The 6,432-nt window shown below is 41.1% G+C and overlaps 1 non-coding gene across 1 annotated transcript; it reads right to left on the reverse strand.

Annotated features, from left to right (window-relative positions):
* Positions 1–5,188: 5,188 nt before the first annotated feature.
* LOC145350420 (U2 spliceosomal RNA) lies at positions 5,189–5,388 on the reverse strand. Its single transcript, XR_013888200.1, has one exon. It is a non-coding gene; the product is annotated as a U2 spliceosomal RNA (small nuclear RNA).
* Between the last annotated feature and the right edge of the window lie 1,044 nt (positions 5,389–6,432).

Genomic DNA, 6,432 nt, shown 5'->3' on the forward strand with positions numbered 1-6,432 from the left:
AGGCTCCTTGAAGGCACACTCAGTCAAATTCTGCCATGATGTGAAGGGCAGTTACTCTCACCTCACCTTGGGAATACAGCTCTTTTATCCACATTTGAACAAGAGTTGCAATGAGCTCTGGAGCCGAGTGTTCTTGGTGGAACCCAAACTAAGCATCAGTGAGCAATCTATTGCTGTGTAAGTGCTGCCTATTGACACAGTGAATAACACTTTCCATCACTGCGTTGACAATGGAGAGTAGGCTGACAGAGCAGTAACTGTCCGGATCGGATTTGTCCTGCTTTCTGTGATAGGACATATCTGGGCAATTTTCCACTTTATCAGGCAGAAGCCAGTGTTGCAGCTGTACTGAAATGGCTTGACTAGGTACAGATACTTCAGACATGTGAGCTTTCATGTTGCCTAGCCTTTGTTGTATGACTATTCAGCCGTTTATTGATACCACGTGAAGTAAAGCGAAGACTGGTTGAAGATTGACGTCTATGATTTTTGTCAGAAGGAGGCCAAGAATGATCATCCACTCAGCTTTTCTGGCTGAAGATGGTTCCAAAAGTTGATGCCATGTCTTTAAACTCACTCATTCAAATTGCCCAATTCCTGTCAAAAATGCATCTGCTAGATCTTATTCCTCAGATCTAACATTGTTCAGGGATTCAAGCTTCAGGTTTGGCAGCTACGCTTTGCAGCTATAAACAAAAACATGAAACGACTACATTTTTAAAACCTATGCCACCCAAGAGAATTGTGTCCTCTGCCATAAATGGGCAATACTATATAAAGTGTGTACAATGCGACAAATCAGCTCTACTCCCAAAATGGGTTCCAAGAGATACTTATCATGTGCTCTGCATGAAAATCAAGGAGCTGTGCTTTGATGCTATATGCACCATTTCTGGTAACATAGCATTGCCTGGGGAACTTTGAACTGACACATCCTGTTCATTTGTTGCTAGACTTCAAATAGCAGAGGAACAAACACTCTATCAGACTGTGCAAATTAGGCTATAAGCCACGAATCAGGTTTATTAAATTAACGTAAATCTTTTAGACAGCAGCGGAAAATCAATACGGAAGATTTCACTTTGTTACAAGCAAAAACAAAAAATGCAACTTTCTTACCTGTTTTAGTAAAACTTTGTGGTGATTAGACAAAGGTTCATCTATAATGTTTAGATTAAGGTCTGCACTGAGTCTCTAATCTGTATCTTAATGGACTTTGTATAGCAGGCTGGCTGAAATATATCCCTTGCCCCTGGCCTCAAGCCGTCCATCAACCTCTGCCACACAATTCAGCCCCTGCAGTAAGAAATTCTGGCACTCAATGTCAGTTCACACAAGAAGCAAAAATTGCATCTGGCTTGAGCCACATAATAGGTACTAAACACAAATCTAATTGGATGTGTTACCTCAAATTAATTGCCTTCAGGACAAAGTGGTTTGTGTTTTCTACTTTGCTTTGCAATCCAAACATATTAACGTTCAAAAAATGCCACCTCTCTGAACACAATAACTCCAAAGTGCCAATTTGATCTTGTGAGCAGGAACTAGATTCTATATTAAACTTAACCTGAAATAATTAAACTGAGCAGCCACATCGCATAAATTGATATCAGAGATAAAGATGTGTCTCTCATTATTTAAGATCCAGCTCCCTGAAGAAAACTTGAGAGCTTCAAGTTTTTAGGTGCCCAGATTACCAATAACGTATCCTGGTCCCCCGATGCTGACACTATAGTTAAGAAACCCCACCTACGCCTTTACTTTCTCAGAAGACTGAGGAAATTTGGCATGTCAGCTACGACTCTCACCAACTTTTACAGATGCATCATAGAAAGCATTTGTTCTGTTTGTAGCACAGCCTGGCATTGCTCCTGCTATGCCCAAGACCGCAAGGAACTACAAAAGGTAATGAACAGAGCCCAATCCATTATGCACATTGACTCTGTCCCATTCGTTGATTCTGTCTACACTTCCGGCTGCCTTTTCAAAGCAGCTAGCATAATTAAGGACTCCACACATCCCTGACATTCTCTCTTCCACCTTCTTCTGTCTGGAAAAAGACACAAAAGTCTGAGGTCAAATACCAACCAACTCATGAATAGCTTCTTCCTTATTGCTGTCAGATTTTTGAATGAACTTACCTTGCATTAAGTTGATCTTTCTCTACACTCCCTAGCTGTGACTGTAACACTACATTCTGCGCTCTCTCGTTTCCTTCTCTATGAATGGTATGCTTTCTCTGTATAGTGCACTAGAAACAATACTTCTCATTGTATGTTAATACATGTGACAATAATAAATCAGATCACATCAGTGGAAATACACATCTCTTCCCACTTCCAGAACCAATCCTTCCAATAGCTTAGCCTCTAAATCACTTAACAGTGCTACAGGAGATTTCATTGTGTAAATTTGTCTTACATCAATTGATCAATTATAACACCCCAGGAATCGGTGGTAGAATTTTCCATTTAAGGTTGGAACTCCAATATCGGGATATAATGTGGGTGCCAGCCCCACACCTTCTCAGGGATAATCAATTGACAGCCATTTCTGCAGGGTTGGCCACAGGATCCATTTGCCATCCAATTGAGAGTGAAGCAGGAGGGTAAATAGAAGGCCCATTGAAGGGGCTGCAGACTGTCACTGAAGGTAATGGAGAGAGAGGGCACCTTGAGGCATCCTCTCAGCATTTCTTCTACAAAATTGAAGAACAAAGTGGTCATAAACAAATGTAGAGGGGAAACCCCTCTGTACGGCAGCTAATCGTTGCAACTGTGGCCATGTATGTCCAGTGGCTGTAAAGGAAAGGATGTGTCAAAGTAATCCTGCAGCACTGGCATCTGTGTGGACTGCTGCTGAGAGGTCACTTCCAGACTCTGCCTTCTCCCAACACTGTGGGAGAAATTTCCATAAGGCCTGTGATTAATACCCTTAATTGGTCTCTTAATTGAGTTAACAATCTAACCATCACTTGGGAATAGGTACTCATTCAATGCCTGAGGCCAGCCAGGGAAAATGGCCAGGAGTTTGGATGATGGTGGCACGTCTGCTGGGAAATTTTGCACTCTGTCCTCTTCTGTTCCTATCCCCAGACCTACTCCAAACAACAGTCTGTGCTCTGATGAAGAGCCATCCAGACTTGAAACCTTAGCTCTGTTCTCTTCCACAGATGCTGTCAGATGGGTTGAGATCTTCCAGCATTTTCTGTTTTTGTTTCAGATTCCAGCTTCTGCAGTATTTTGCTTTTATCAAGTTATCACACTTTAATTACAGATGTTAAACAATCTGAAACAAAAGAAAGAAAACAAGATTTCATGATGGGTTTAGTTGGCATGGAACTGAAAATTTACAATTATTAATGCATTTCTCGAACGTTTCAGCAATAGCATTGAAAAGACAGGCATATTTGAGTTAAAAATCACAACTGTGTTCCAAACACCAGACTACCCATGAGAAACTCCACAAGAGACCCACTAACCTGTCATAAAAAGGTCTGAACCAATTCTTGTGATGCTTTTCTTTCTCTATTTATGTCAAACTCGCACTTGTAATGTGGATAATGGCTGGATTTTCATTTAAAGTTTATTTTATTTTAAAGTTTATTTATTAGTCACAAGTAAGACTTACATTAACATTACAATGAAATTACTGTGAAATTCCCCTAGTCGCCACACTCCAGCGCCTGTTCGGATATGCCTAACCTTCCTGGATTGCAATTATACCAATCCTTCATGGATTGCACTGTGTAGGAATCAACTGTAATAGGTGGATCGACTATGCTAAATTGCTCTGCAGTGTCCCAGGTTGTATAGTTAGGGAAATTAGTGGAGTAAATGCATGGGGTTATGGGGATAGGGCAAGAGGTGGGCCTAGGTAAGACACTCTGTTGGAGAGCCGATACAGACTTGATGGGCGAATGGCCTCCTTCTGTACTGTAGGTATTCTAAGTATAACAAAAAGTTTGAAGGTTAAAAAGAGGAGTGGAAGGGAGCCACAGTGATTAGCACTGCTGCCTCACAGGTTTGATTCCAGCCTTGGGTGATTGTCTGTGTGAAGTTTGCACATTCTCCCCATGTCTGCGCTGGTTTCCACCCACAGTCCAAAGCCATGCAGGTTAGGTGGATTGGCCATGCTAAATTGCCCCATTGTGTCCCAAGATTTATGGTTAGATGGATTAGCCATGTGGGGTTATGGGAATAAAGTCAGGGAGTGGGCCTGGGTAAGACCCTCTGTCAGAGAATCCGTGCAGATATGATGGGCCTCTTCCTCAGTGTAGGGTTTCTACGATTTTCTTCTGAAATAGGCAGCAAAAGTAGGGTTCTCATGGTGGCACAATAGTTATCACTGCTGCCTCACTGTGCCAGAGACCCAGGTTTGATTCCTGGCTTGGATCACTGTCTGTGTGGAGTCTGCACGTTCTCCCTACATCTGCGTGGGTTTCCTTCAGGCACATCGGTTTCCTCCCACAGTGCAAAGAATTAGCCATGATAAATTCTCCATCAGTGTACCCCAAAAGGCACCAGAGTGTGGCAACTGAGGATTTTTAAGTAACTTCATTGCATTGTTAATGTAAGCCTACTTGTAACTAGTAAATAAACTTTAAATAAACTCCTGCTGATAAAGTGCTCAGAAACTCAAAAACAAGATTGGGCAACATCTTATGGCACAGGATATGTTATACCCTCCAACGCAAGGCAGTTCCTGAAAAACAGGAAATGGTTTCTGAAAATGGTAGATACAGTACCTCAGCAAAACACAATCTAACAATTGATAGCCTTATGTTCCAAGAATACTCTTAAATTACTTGTCAGCTGGATCCAGGAAACTGAGTTTTAATCTTAAGAGGCAATTATGCAGCTAGGAAGTTACCACCATCTGCAGCCCACAGTCCTGTTAAGCTCTGAGAATGTCGTCCAACATGTGTGTTCACAGCTTCCTGCTGGGTCAAATTTTCTTTATGAATGATATAATTTGGATTTGAACTAGAAACTGACAGTTTTACAAGCCTTATTTGGAAAATGGACGAAACAAGCCTACTTGTCAAAAGATTAAAACCCTCATTTATGAAAAAGATTAGCTTTTTTTAATTCAATTCAATCCAATCAAGTCCAATTCAGAGTCTCAACAAGTTGGGACATTCCCGATCCAAGCTAACAAGACAGGGCTCTCACCTCCTGTCTTGGGCTTGATCTACGTGATCCAAGCTGATTGGAGTAGGCATAGCTCCTCCTCCAAGGCTTGATCTCATTTGCATCTTAGCCAAAAGGCCAAGACGCCGCTTTTAGAAATTGCTTCAAATGAAGCTAAAATGTAACATAATGACTTCAACTATGCACAATATGTCGATACTACACTTGATCTTAGCCAAAAGGCCGAGAAAAAGATTAGTTATGCAACTTGGAAATAATATTAGTATTGGAACTATATAATAGATTTTTAGATTCATTGGATTCATACCAGCATCTCTCATGGTTAAGGTACAGCTAGCTACTGAGGTGTAGAAACAATTGTTGTCCCCTTAATTGAGAGAGGTATCAAGCTAAACTCTCTACTTCTATTTTCTACTTGGGGAGTTAAATTAAATGCTACCTTAAATGATGGTGAAAATCTCAAATATACTCTTATAACATTATTTAGATTTAAAATTTGGATTCTGTATTGGAAGCAAGATTAGACTTCCTTTTCATAGAACTACCAGTGTTGTGCTTGACTGTCTCATCAAATGGTGAACTGCACCTTTGGTTCTTTAATAAAATTTTATTTAAGTTAGAAAATAAATTCATATAGTCTTACATATCCAAACTCAAAAACCCATCTCCATACATTCTCAAGCAGAGGCGTACATTACTGAGGAGTGACACCTGGGCCTGATCACCAACTACCTGTCCTGGTCCCCCCCATGCCGACATCTCTACTTTCTCAGAAGACGAAGGAAATTTGGCCTGTCAGTTACGGCTCTTACCAACTTTTAGAGATGCACTGTAGAAAGCATTCTTTCTGGTTTAATCACAGCTTGGTACAGCTCCAAGACCGCAAGAAACTACAAAAGGTCGTGAATGTAGCCCAATCCATCATACAAAACCAGCCTCCCATCCATTGACTCTGTCTACACTTCCTGCTGCCTCGGCAAAGCAGCCAGCATAATGAAGGACCCCAGGCACCCCAGGCATTCTCTCTTCCACCTTCTTCCTTTGGGAAAAAGATAGAAAAGTCTGAGGTCATGTACTAACCGACTCTAGAATAGCTTCTTCCCTGCTGCTGTCAAACTTTTGAATGGACTTACCTTGCATCAAGTTGATCTTTCTCTACACGCTAGCTATGACTGTAGCACTACATTCTGCACTCTCTCATTTCTTTCTCTATGAACGGTATGTTTTGTATGTATAGCGCACAAGAAACAATACTTTTCACTGTATTATAATACATGTG

This window comes from Carcharhinus amblyrhynchos, chromosome 11 (genome assembly GCF_965287045.1).
Source record: "Carcharhinus amblyrhynchos chromosome 11, sCarAmb.v2.hapA, whole genome shotgun sequence".
Classification (NCBI taxonomy): Eukaryota; Metazoa; Chordata; class Chondrichthyes; order Carcharhiniformes; family Carcharhinidae; genus Carcharhinus; species Carcharhinus amblyrhynchos.